The sequence below is a fragment of the Pseudophryne corroboree genome, chromosome 11 (assembly GCF_028390025.1).
Source record: "Pseudophryne corroboree isolate aPseCor3 chromosome 11, aPseCor3.hap2, whole genome shotgun sequence".
Classification (NCBI taxonomy): domain Eukaryota; kingdom Metazoa; phylum Chordata; class Amphibia; order Anura; family Myobatrachidae; genus Pseudophryne; species Pseudophryne corroboree.
In genome coordinates, this window is record NC_086454.1 from 99,866,242 (window position 1) to 99,879,788 (window position 13,547).

Genomic DNA, 13,547 nt, shown 5'->3' on the forward strand with positions numbered 1-13,547 from the left:
AGGGAGGAGTCGAGATTAAACAGTAAACCGCCCCCCCTAAAGAAACGTCTAGATCTGTCCCTGCACAGAAACAGGTTTGGTGGACATGCTTGGCCGGCCGAATCGCTGCTCAACTTGATCTTCTGTCCTGCCGCTATCAAAGGCAGTGCACCAAACCCAAATCTGTGTCCGTGACATGACTGTACACCTTGACAAGTTGGCAATGTATTTCAGCTGCTGATTTGACCTTTAGACGAAGACATCTGATCACACTACTCACCCTCAGTGTTTGACCATGTTTCTGCCAGCCCCGCCCTCTTACACGTGATGCTGGGACAGTATGGCTGATATCAGTCTGAGGGCTGTGAGGGGAAATAGTGGGCTACCTGCTCTGGGCAGGTGGGAAATTAGAATGGAATGGAGAACATTACACACGTGGGATCTTGTTACCTCACTCACTTAACCACTTTTAAGTATTCCATGGATTAATTAATTTTATTATATTTTTAAATGAAATGTTGTTATATTGTTTGACCCAAGATATGTTTGTTTGCGCAGCATACCTCACAAATGAATGTACTGTAAATTTGCTACTTCTCTTTCTTGAACTACCAGGTTAGCCATTCTAAACAAAAAAATAATAATACACATTACATAACTGCATTTGTGAAGTGTACATGCCCTGGGCTCTACTCGGATGATCCGGGATCTCTTTGTTTTCATACCTATCTTCATAATCTCCACTGATCCTTCAAATGACTTTGTCTTGTGTTCAAATCCATATAAATGTTTCCTACAATTCCCTCTTCTATTGTTCTCTGAATGGGCTTTCCTTCTTATATCACGCTGCGTGATACAATCGTGTGGGATGCGGTAAAGATCCCGCCGGACGGAATCCCGACTGGCACAATCCGACATATTCTCCCTCTGAGGGTGTCCACGACGGGTGGTATTCATGTGACCGCCGGTCAGCTGACCGACAGTCACATAACCTCCTCCACCAGCCCGACGGCTCACTATCCCGATGATCGGCATGCCGACCAACAGGGACTATTTCCACTCGTGGGTGTCCACGACACCCATAGAGTGGGAATAGAACCCGTGGCGACCGCAGGTCGCCACCGAGTCCGCAGCGTGGCGAGCGCAGCGAGCCCGCAAGGGGCTTGCTGCACTCGCCCCTCCCCGCCGGGATCCCGGCGTCGGTATGCTGCCGGGATCCCGGCGTAGGTAAGCTGACCGGCGGTCTCCTGACCGCCGGTCAGCAGTACTACACCCGTCCACGACACCCATAGAGGGAGAATAAATTAGTGTGCCGAGCATAGCGAGGCACCGTGCCCGCAGTGTGGCGAGGATTGTGCCGGCCGGGATCCCGTCCGGCGGGATTTCATACTGATCCCAATCGTGTACACTGTATTCAGCTATACTGTACATTCACCCTCCAGTCCTGCAGACAGATGACTGATGTTTTTTTTTTAAATGACATGTTTGAAACAATTGGAATTAATTGTTTCCTAGAACCCCGCTCCGGAAGGTTTACAGACTCCCAGCTGTCACAGTATTATGTTACAGTATACTGTATGTACAACGGAATGGAGACAAACCACACTTTCCATGCAGTTTTCAGTAATAATCCCACTTTGTATGGTTTGTCTATGGAAATGTGCCTGTTTTTGAGACTGAACATCTGCACAGTACAGTTCATGTTATTTTTTTTACTGCATGTAGTTTTCACTATGCTGTACTTCACTATACTATGGATTTTCTTTTCTTTTTTAAACATTACTTTTTATTGAAAAATTTTCACAAATAAATGGGGTACAGAAAGAAGAGAGGGGGAAAAACATTAATACTCTGGATTTTCTACAAGCTGATATTTGTGGAACGGAACCTTTGATTTCTTTTTTTTAAATAAAATCATGACTACGTTCCGTAAACGAACCATGCGGAAGAGGTCTTACCAAGCCCAGATAGTAACCCTAAGGTTATTATTAAGGGTATTAAGGTAAGATGCATGGCATCAGAAGTAAGGTGTTGGAGCCATGTGAACTGCATATGGGAATATAGTGCCACATCTCCAAAGTGGTTGCAACACATCTGCGTTTGAGTCGCCGTTTCTCAATTACATCCCACAAAAGCACCCTGTCAATCACTCTGCCAATAAATCCACACTGCTACCGCCACCGTAAAATCATTGTAGCTCATGCGTATTGCTACCAGTAGCCTATTTTTCCTCCACTTCCTTCCATTCCCAGCATTCGGTGTATGTGGGGGCGTGTCTGTGCTCCAAATGGCTGAGTGGCTTTGTGTGATTGTCACTCAGCCAATCGGAACAAAACAGACACTGCCGAGGAGTCCCTGCAATGATCAGGGAACTCCTCATTGTTACAGAAACAGCACATTGGCATATTTATAATGGGTGCACATGGGCCCCCAAGGTCCTGGGGGGCCATATAGCACATCCTGCACCCATTTTTTTCACTACATACCTCCAGAGTTCCGCGTCGCCAGTAGCAGCACTGCAGAAATCACCATGAAAATGGCGCGGTGGCCATTTTCCTGACCTTTTTCTCTATAAAGAAAATCACTGAGAAGATGGCTGCCACACCACTTTCCTGGAGACCTGCGCATGTGCTCTAGACACTGGGACAGCGCTAGGGCCCCCTAGTGACCAGAGTCTACAATGCAGCTGGCTATAGAGGAGGGGGGCCAGACGGACTCTGCCTCTCTTGAAGAGCCCCTGATACAGCAGATACAGAGGTGTGCACACAGAATGGTGAGTATATCTTTACAATAAAACTGGTAGTCCAGCTAGTCAGGCTGTTAGTCCACTGAAGGCCAGTCCAAACCTGCCTGGGACCTTTCTAACAATGACAGTAGGTGGAGCTCCAAAGCAGGAGGGCCCACTGTGGAGTTAACCAACCCCCTCCAGGCCAGTCCGACCCTGTGCAAATGATCAATGGGGGTAATTCCAAGTTGATCGCAGCAGGAAATTTTTTAGCAGTTGGGCAAAACCATGTGCACTGCAGGGGAGGCAGATATAACATGTGCAGAGAGAGTTAGATTTGGGTGGGTTATTTTGTATCTATGCAGCGTAAATACTGGCTGCTTTATTTTTACACTGCAATTTAGATTGCAGATTGAACACACCACACCCAAATCTATGTCTCTCTGCACATGTTATATCTGCCTCCCCTGCAGTGCACATGGTTTTGCCCAATTGCTAACAAACTTGAAGCTGCGATCAACTCAGAATTACCCCCAATGTTTTTCAGCTGCACATGTGTCTAAGCAGTCTATTTACTAAGCCTTGGGTGGAGATAAATTGGACAGAGATAAAGGGGGATATTCAATTAGCCCTGAAGAGACATCGGGTGTAAAAAACCTGATGTTTCTTCAGGTTTTGCGGTCGGGCTATTCGATTAGCTCTTCCATTAAAAAGTGCATTTTCACCTGAACACACACAGGTTCAGTGAAACCTCTGTGTTTTCGGGGCGAAATAGCCCCGTTTTCGGATGAAAACGGAGCTGTTATCGGGATTTTGCTTCGCCTGCCGGAGGCAGGTGAAACAAAATCCCAGATAAGCCGCTTCACATCGGGGCTAATTAGATAGCCGCCCAGCGATACTTTGCACCCGACAGTATGTGCAGGTAATTGAATATCACCCAAAGTACCAGCCAACCAGCTCCTAACGGTCATTTTTCTAACCCAGTCTGTGACATAGCAGTTAGGAGCTGATTGGCTGGTACTTTATCTCCGTCCACTTTATCTCCATCCAAGGCTTAGTAAATAGACCCCTCAGCAGGGGTTAAATTGAGCCGGAATGGGACGGAACAGCGTTCCGTCAGTTCCACTTGGAAACAGAACGCAATTCCGCCTCCTCTGGCTCACCTAACCCGCTGTGTGCTGCCGCCGCAGGGAGATGCTGGGTGCCCGCTGAGATTGTGTTACCAGCAGGCGCCCGGCTCTCTCTCCACAGCGGCAGCTACTACTGAGCTCCTGCTTCCGGCTCTGTCAGTGCACGCTATGGGAGGGACGTCATGCTCAGGAGCGGACGCCGGAAGGAGCACAGCTTGGTGAGTATGTTGTTTTGTTTTTTAACATATGTGTGTTTATCTACTGGGGGCAAGCTAGGGGGGGGCTAACTACAAGGGGGCAAGCTATAGGGGGGCAAACTACAAGGGGGGCTTACTATTGGGGGCAAACTACAAGGGGGCAAACTACAGGGGTGCATTACTACTGGGGCATTACTACTGGGGGCATTACTACAGTGGGTTTTACTACTGGGGGGCATAACTACAGGGGTTAAACTGCTGGGGGCATTACTACTGGGGCATTACTACAGGAGGGCATAACTACAGGGGCTAAACTAGTGGGGGCATTACTACTGGGGGCTAAACTACAAGGGGGCAAACTACAAGGGGGCTAAACTACTGGGGGCATAACTACTGGGGGGCAAACTACATGGGGCTAAACTACAGGGGCTAAACTACAGGGGGCATTACTACCGGAGGGGCTAAACTACTGGGGCATAACTGCAGGGGCATAACTGCAGGGGCTAAACTACAGGGGGCATTACCACTGGGGGCTAAACTACATGAGGGCTAAACTACATGGGGCAAACTACATGAGGACTAAACTACAGGGGCTAAACCAGGGTTGGACTGGCCCACAGGGGTACAGGGGAAACCACCGGTGGGCCCCACTGCCTGGGGCCCCACCCCCTCCTCTAGGGATCGGGTTCCAGACTGAGCACTTGAGTTATACACTATACATACAGTAGGTTACCTTATACTGCATAGGACTATGGTATACTCACTACAGTACATTGCTGTTATTAATCTGGTACACTATCATGCATTCACTAGCAGTATTTACTGTATATATTTATCAAGGGGCCCCGACCATGCTCTAATGGTTTGCCAAGCCTCTAAACATGGGCCCCTACCACTGCAAATCCCCGGAGGGCCCTTCATGCCCCAGTCCGACACTGGGCTAAACTACTGGGGGCATTACCACTGGGAGGCTAAACTAAAGAGGGGGGGGGGGGTTACTACTGGGATCATAACTGCAGGGACATTACCACTGGGGGCATAACTACTGGGGCTAAACTACAGGGAGCTAAATGACTGGGGGCATAACAACAGGCGACATTACTACTGGGGGCAATACTACACAGGGTCATTCCCATTAAGGGCATTACTAAAGGGGGCATTGTAATGGGGGCACTTCTTAAGGGGCATCACTCCTGGGGACATAAGGGGCACTACTACTGGGGGCATTGCATAAGGGGCACCACTACTATGGGCTCTATATAAGGGGCACTACCAGTACAGTGGACATTGCAAAAGGAGCACTACTACTATGGGCATTGTATAAGGGGCACTAATGCTGTGGGCATTGTGTATTACAGGGTGCTACTACCAATCGCAAGAAGACTGACAGGCGGGAGGCGTTCCGGGGCGTTAACTGACCGTTTTCCAAGCGTGGTGAGGTGAACGCAGGCATGTCCAGGTGTTTGGAGGACGGATGTCTGACGTCAATCCCGGGACCTTTGTCACTGGATCCGTCGCACAGGGTAAGTAAGTCTGACCCTGGTCTTGATTTGCAGGAAACTTATTTAGCATAGCAGGGCTGCACAAGCGATCACAGCCCTGCTATGCTAAAATACACTCCCCCATAGGCGGTGTCAAGTTGATCGCACGAGCAGCAAAAAGTTGCTACGTGCGATCAACTCGGAATGAGGGCCATTGTCTGTATTTTAAATGTCTGTATTTTTGACCATGTCGGGATTTTGACCGTCGGTCAATGGTTGTCGGGATTTTGATTGTAGTTAAATTGACCATGTCCCCTTAATCGCGTATATTGCTGACCATACTCTGATAGAGAAATTGCACCTATCATGGGACAGGTGCAAGGTTCGATGGTGTATCCAATAGTAGCAGCTAAATACGCACCATTCAGGATTTTTGCATCCAAAGACGTACAAACTGGGCAACCCAGTCATTGCACAATCAGGAGGACGCTTGGGAACAGTGCCGTAACTATGTATGTGCAGAGTGTGCCACCGCACATAGCGCTGCACGGTAGCGGGCGCTGTTGGCAGCACTCATCAATTTTCTGTTTTAATTACTTTCACTTGTAACTTCCCCCCCTCCCTTTCTGAAGCCCAGCATCCACTAACCGCCCCTGTCTCCTTCCCCTACCCCTTCCATCATACCTATACATAATCATGAACTTAACTTGAGAACTCTTAGTTATTCAGTCACACTGTCCTTTATTACATTTTAAGATGCTGACACGCCCGGGATTTGAACCCATTGCCTAAGGCATTACGGTCAGACAATCTATTCATTGAGCTACCTGCCCTTGCATAGAAAGGTAGATAATTCTAAGCTAGAGAATTCTAACTATTTGAAGCTTACCTTGTACTTTGTGAAAAAATGATCAGCATTGCGGCTAAGCAGATCTATGCAGTGTGTGGCTGTAAGAGATTGGATGTGTAGCTGCACACTACATAGATCTGCTTAATGGCAATGCTGATTATATTTTTACAAAGTGCAAGTAGCTTTATCTCATAGTTTCTACGCAGAATCAAATAGCTCAGTGAATAGGATGTTTGACTGGAATGCAACATGTTATAGGTTTGAATCATGGGTATGGCCAGGGCCGGATTAACAATGGGGCGGATGGAGCTGCAGCTCCAGGCCCCCCATGAAAACAGGCCCACCGCCCACAGGATCCCCTGCAGACAGTGTTGACAGGAAAAAAAATATTCCTGTCCCCACCAGCAGCCATTCAAATCCCAGCACAGCCACCCCCCCCCCCCCCCCCCCCCCCGCGCAATTCAAAGCTCTGTCTTACCAACCCACCCTGGCAACAGGTGCCTGAAGCCCCACCCACTCACCCACAGCTGTATAATCTTGAACCGAAGCACCCTGCCTACTCACCATTGGCTGTCTGAAGCCCAAGGCTCTAGAAGCCCTCCCATTCAAACTCCGATCTGAAGCTCCGCCCCCAGCCAGCGAAACCACGCTCAAAGCCATCCGAGGAGCCGCTGCCTTGTGGCGTGAAGCTAGAAGAACTACACTAGTGCTAGCAAGCATTGGCGGATTTGGGCGGCATATGAGACAATCTCTCCCCGCGGCCCACCAGCAGAAGGCTTGTTTTTTGTTTATATTTTTATCTAAGAGGGGGCGATTGAGATTCTGGAGAGGCCGGGAGGAAGAAGGAGCTGTGAGCAGGGAGCGGAGCTACACGGGACCCAGGACGAGTGGGCTGCTGCTACACTAAAGAAGATTCCCAGGGGCTGCTTGTGAAGTGAGCTGTGTATTTGTGCAGCCTATGTGTGTGTGTATAGTGTATGTATGTATGTATGTATGTATGTATGTATGTATGTGCAGTGTGTGTATGTATGTATGTATGTATGTATGTATGTATGTGCAGTGTTTGTGTACAGTGTATGTGCAGGGTGTGAGCAGTAGGGGAACAGTGTGTGTGTGTGTGTGTGTGTGTGTGTGGGGGTGATTGGGTAATGTGGGGTGCTGTAACTAGGGGTGGGTAGACGGTGCATTTGTCCTGTGGGTGCACAGTCTGCATCCTCCCATACTTACTAGTAGTAAGTCTTTCTTACTAAACTGTTTTTTAAGGACTGCAACAGAAACCCTGGGATCCTGCACTCCACATGTGATTTGGGTAATGGTCTGGTATTCCTGCACTCTGTGGTAGCAGTGAAATTAAGATATTGTTGGAGCTGCAATGAATCAGTGTATATATATATATATATATATTTTCCCATGTGTCAGACAGCGTGTCTGTGTTTTTTCCATTAGGGAACAATGGGGTAGATCTATTATACCCGCACTTAACGCACAGGTATAACGCTTCCTGTTTCGCCTCTTTACTGAGGTGAAGCAGGAAGCAGCAGCGCCAAAATGTATGAACATCTCAGAAACTGAAGCGGGGCAGTGAAAACTCCCCCCTTTGGTGATCGCTGCCGGCCTCCCCACAGCGCATCAGCCTAGTGCGGATGCACTGTCTCTCTCCCTCAGCCTGCTCACTGGGCATGCGCAAGATCTCGCTACTCACACGAGATCTCCTGTGCAGCCCGGAGTCTGGATGCTTCCACAGCCAGGGACAGCTCTGTCCCTACTGTGGTGTATGGGCAACGCCACCTGCAGCTATCAAAATCGATAGCTGCAGGTGGCGGAACGGCATTGCTGACCGTTCATACATTGCCCTCGCATATCGACGTGCCTCCCTACCCCAGGACTACTTAAGCAATTGGAAGTTTCCAATTAGCTTAATTAGTTTGTAATTACCTTCTGAAACGGTGTCTTATCCTCCAGTGTCGGGATCCGGACTCCTGCAGCGGTGTGTGTAAGTGTGTACTAGTGCACATGAGCGTGCGTGCATGACCCCCAGTGAGTGTGTGTGTGTGCGTGGGACACCCTTATCCCCACCCCCATCCCAAGTGAGTGTCATCCCCCTGGGGGACTACATCTCCCAAAAGAATATGGATGTGAGACCACTGGGAGTTGCAGTAACCTACCAGAGGGGTAAGTATCTTTTTATTTTCACGCACCACATGATTTTCAGCTCTGAAGACCAATTTTTTTTATTGGATACCTCAAGTATTGGAAGCAGGCATACCTGCAGTAATCCAAAGTTTTTTTGCAGAGAAAACCTCATGCTAAATTCAATTCCTCCCAATGTGTGTACTTTTTCCTGTGGTGGACAATGGGGGTCATTCTGAGTTGATCGCATGTAGCAACTTTTTGCTGCTCGTGCGATCAACCTGATGCCGCCTATGGGGGAGTGTATTTTAGCATAGCAGGGCTGCGATCGCTTGTGCAGCCCCGCTATGCTTGAAAAGTTTCCTGCAAAACAAGACCAGCCCTAGACCTACTTACCATTTGCGACGGATCCAGCGATGCAGGTCCCGGATTTGACGTCAGACATCCGCCATCAAAACGCCTGCATTCGCTGGACCTCTCCCGGAAAACGGTCAGTTGATGCCCCGACACACCTTCCCTCCTGTCAATCTTCTTGCGGTCGCCGTTGCGACCGCTTTCCTCGCTCCTGACGTCATTGCTGTCACCGGGCAATGATGTGCGTGCGCAGTCCCGACCCGATCACACTGCTGCGAAGAAGTGCAGCATGCGATCGGGTCGGAATGACCCCCAATGTGTGAGTATTTTCTTATGTGTGTGTGTGTGATTTTTTTCCTGTGGGGGCCACTGTGTCTTGTTTAAGTATAAACTGTTTTGGTTAATAAATGTATAAATTATGAATATAGATGGATTTGGTAGGGGGTACAGTGTTAGTTTTGAGTGAGAGGGGGGCAGAATGTCATGTGCACAGTGTCAGTTTCCGCAATCGAATCCGGATGGGACCTGCAGGAGAAGGATTGGATGATCTCTCTCTTGCGAGTAAAGGGCCCCATACACTAGAACGACATGTCTGAGGCTAAAGTCGGATGCGATTTCCCTTGAACCGCCCGGCAGCTTCTCGGCCGGCAGGATCGCATAGGATATATCGTATGCGGTCCTTGTGCATACAATGTATCGTATGCGATCTCAGCCATGCCTGCGGGAACCGACATATCACGAGTGCAGCACTAACGACCTAGGGGCTCTGATCCGATGCTCACAGGAACGCGCATCGGATCGGATGTAAAACACATCCGATTTGCCACTTTTCATCCGATTTATCGGCCCGAAAGGTCGAAATTGGATGAAATCGGGCATAATCGTTCTAGTGTATGGGGCCCTTAAGCCTCCATAGGCTTAAAGCAGTTTGCTCCAGTTGAAGATGGTGTAAATTAGCATAGTACATAGGGGGTCACATCGTAGTCCCCATTAATAATGATGGGGACTGCGATCTGCAGGATTAATTAGTCTCCTGCTGGTGTTTTCTGTGAAAGTCAGACCGCGTGGCACAGGCCACACACCACTGTGCTGACCACACGCACACAGAACTGGCCACGCCCCCACATCACTGGTCCCACCCCCTGAAGCAGCATACAATAGGCCCTAAATAAATTTCAGCTCCAGGCCCAATTGGACCTTAATCTGGCACTGGGTAAGGCAGTATAATGAAATGTGTTATTTAATAAAAAGGTATTGTAACTGAATAACAGTGAGCTCTCAAATTAAGAGTATGAATGTGGTATAAAGAGTATATTTGTAAAAATGTTGTCATGCCCTTTCCCCACGAGGGCATGCGCCTTATGTCCATATTGGAAAAATGGGGGGGGAGGTGGAGGCACCAATTCTCTTTCTGGCACCAAAAAGTCTAGTTACGGCTCTGCTTGGGAAGATCTGTTACTAGCATTAGCATAATCAGCAACAACAGCAAAGGAGACTAATTCAGTGGCTCGTTAATGTGGTGACAGTAGATGTGGCTTGTGAGGGAAAAGTGGAAAAAGCATGTGCACATTTAGAGAAGTTAATTAGGAACAGTGGACCTGATTAATGTTTGTAAGGAATTGCACAGCCTCAAGGGAGCGGCTGTGCAATTCCATGCCATTAAACTGCAAACGCAGCAGTAGGTGTCTGTAAGAGAGACGGCTCCTGGGAGCATTAGTGAGGATCCATGTGCTGCGTCTCAGGCACCAGCCAGTATACGCAAGCTTATGCTTATGCAGGCTGGCCATAGGATCCGGACACCAAGGTCCAGAAAGCGTCCGACGATGCAGACCCTGGACCCGTCACATCTTCAAAACAGGGCCGACACGTTTTGAAGAATGGTGCCGGGTCCTTCACTCTGCCCCCAAACATCCGAGCAACAGGGGGCTGCGAGCAATATCTGACAGGGGGCTGCGAGCAATATCGCAAGACCCATGTGCAGACCTCCAAACAGCGTATTTGCATGCATACCATCGGGTTAGAGCATACATATATGAATTAGGCCCAGTATAAGAAGACAGCATGCACAGTAAAGGCACCACCTCTTATCTATAAAAAAGTAAAGTATATTGAAAAGATACATAGAACTGGTGTGTGGCAGGGACGTGCGTGAGGTAAACAGCTGGGGCTGTGGAGGTACTGACTAGTACCAGAGCCAGATTTACACGCAATATATGAGCCAATGGGTACATCTGGGCATTATACACAGGTGCAGCAGTAAAAACTCCTGGAAATTTGGTGAGTTTTGATCAGAGATGCGCAGAACAGATAGGATGGGACGCACTGCCTCACCTGCCATAGACTTTTTACTCCAGAGTAAAAATGATTAGAATAATGCAAAGATGATATTTCTAACATATTCTATTTTTCATATACTTTATACCAGGGATGGGGAACCTTCGGTCCTCCAGCTGTTGTTGAACTACACATCCCAGCATGCCCTGCAACAGTTTTAGCCTGGCCAAATAGCAAAACTGTAGCAAGGCATGCTGGTATGTGTAGTTCAACAACAGCTGGAGGGCCAAGGGTTCCCCATCCCTGCTTTATACAGTCAAAACTCTGACGCAAACATTAGTATGACAGGAAAGGCTCTGCCTCACCTCACCGCACTGGTGTGTGGGTGTGTATGTGCGTGCGTGTGTGTGCGCGTTCTTCACTGCAGTGTGCAAATACTACCACGGAAAGCTGGGTGTTATTCTTTTAGATCTTTCCTCCCACAACCTAAAAAACTACTGGCAGGTTTGCAGGCGTCTGGCACATTTCATCCTAGTATGTTTATTCATCAGCACATTAAACTGTAAACCACAATAGGGCAAGGGATGAAGGATGGTTACATACTGGAAGAAACATGGCGTGTAGTAAATAGAAGATAATAGAATAAAAATGCACACACCAGGCCATGTTGCCAGATTGCAACATGTGTGACCAGCTTAAAGCGTACAAATGTTATAGTGACTTTCCTTTATGCGTGCATTCTTATGGACACTGTGTGATACTGTATGTAACTGTAATTTACCAGATTGCTTTTCAAGAGGAAACTCCTATCTGCGTAGCATGATAATCAACAGACTCCTGTAACTGGTGGTATGAAAGGAGGGGGGAATGGATTGAGCAAGCCCAGACACAGTGACAGAAACCACAGGACAGAGAGAGGTCAGAAGACACTTACAAGGGAGACAAACAGAAAGTGCATGTACAGAGTACCAGTGACAAAATGCAATGAGCAACCATAGATATCTGGGCCAAGAATACTTTCCATGTACGATCAGCAGCAGCCAGGGAAAGACAGGGTGACTGGCTGACACAGCTGTCATACTGAACCACCTCCAGATTGTGCAGTTGAACAGCATAACAACAATTTCAATCTTCTGAAGAATTAACTCCTCCACTGCCAAACAAGTGTCATTCACCAACAATAGCGTCAGCGTTCCACCAGGAAAGAGACTTGCTGCGAATCATCAAGGCGAATGCCTGGAAACGATTTTTCAGTATATTTACAACTGTCTTTACAAAAGGGGGCAGATTTAAAGGGCTGATCAGCACCCATCCCTCTCTTTTAGCCCCGCCCAAGTCTATATATATATATATATAGATCAATGTACGTGCTCAAATGAATGTCTCACTTAACCACTGCACTTCCAGAATACAATTCACCAATTAGAGGCTTGGTAAAGTAAACCCCTCCCTTTTTAAGGCACTGGCAGGTTGCAGAGTGGACTTTACACTTGACTCTGACACAGAGGGTGCAACCTGACACACAGACAGCAGCCATGCCACTACTTACCCGTGCCTTCGGCCTCCTGCGCCGGACAGGACCTCCTCGTATCACCAGCAAAGCCTGGGCATCACAAAAACCTCCGCAACAGTCGACTTCTGCACTGGTAAGCCAAAACAGGAGACTTGACCATACTGACCATTGAAGTGGGGCGAGGGTGCTTATTATTTTTAAAAACATCAGTTTGATATTTGCAGTATAGTTACGACAGAGCTGACATTCTGGGAACCTTATTGGTCTAAACTCATACTGTAGATCATATAATATCTATGTTACAGATTATACAGCAATTAAACATCTTCTGTAAGCCGTGTTGGTAACTTGTTTCTGTATATTGTCTATGGCTATGGTACATATTCGATTCCAGGAAAAAGGTTGTTTTCAGGGTCTCAGCTGCTATTCTCTCATCACCCAGGATTGCTAGTGGCATGTCTGTAGTAAAGTAAATTGTAAATGATGTGCAAAAGAAATATGTGACCTCTTGATTCTATAAGCAACTGATCATTACACAGTAGTGTGGGTAGTGGAAGATTTACTCACATTGATGATATGCATACTAAATAAAAGTAGGATCCCCGTCTTGCAAGGTTATGATAAGAAGAACGGTTTGGAAGAAGTCATTCAGGGTTCACAGGACAGCAAATACCACTTACCCTATTCACATAATGTCTGAGCTTCCAGTGCCATCACCTGTGAGAAGTAATTATATTCTGCCTGACCACATATCCCACAGATGCATGATCTTTCCTCAATACTAAAGTAGAACATTCTGCTAATATATGCATTAACCATGCAGCTGAATCTAAACCACTGCTTAGAAAATGAATATAAGTCCTGCAGCTGCTTATCTATACAATTTTCTATTTTTCTCCCAGTGCTATTATTTA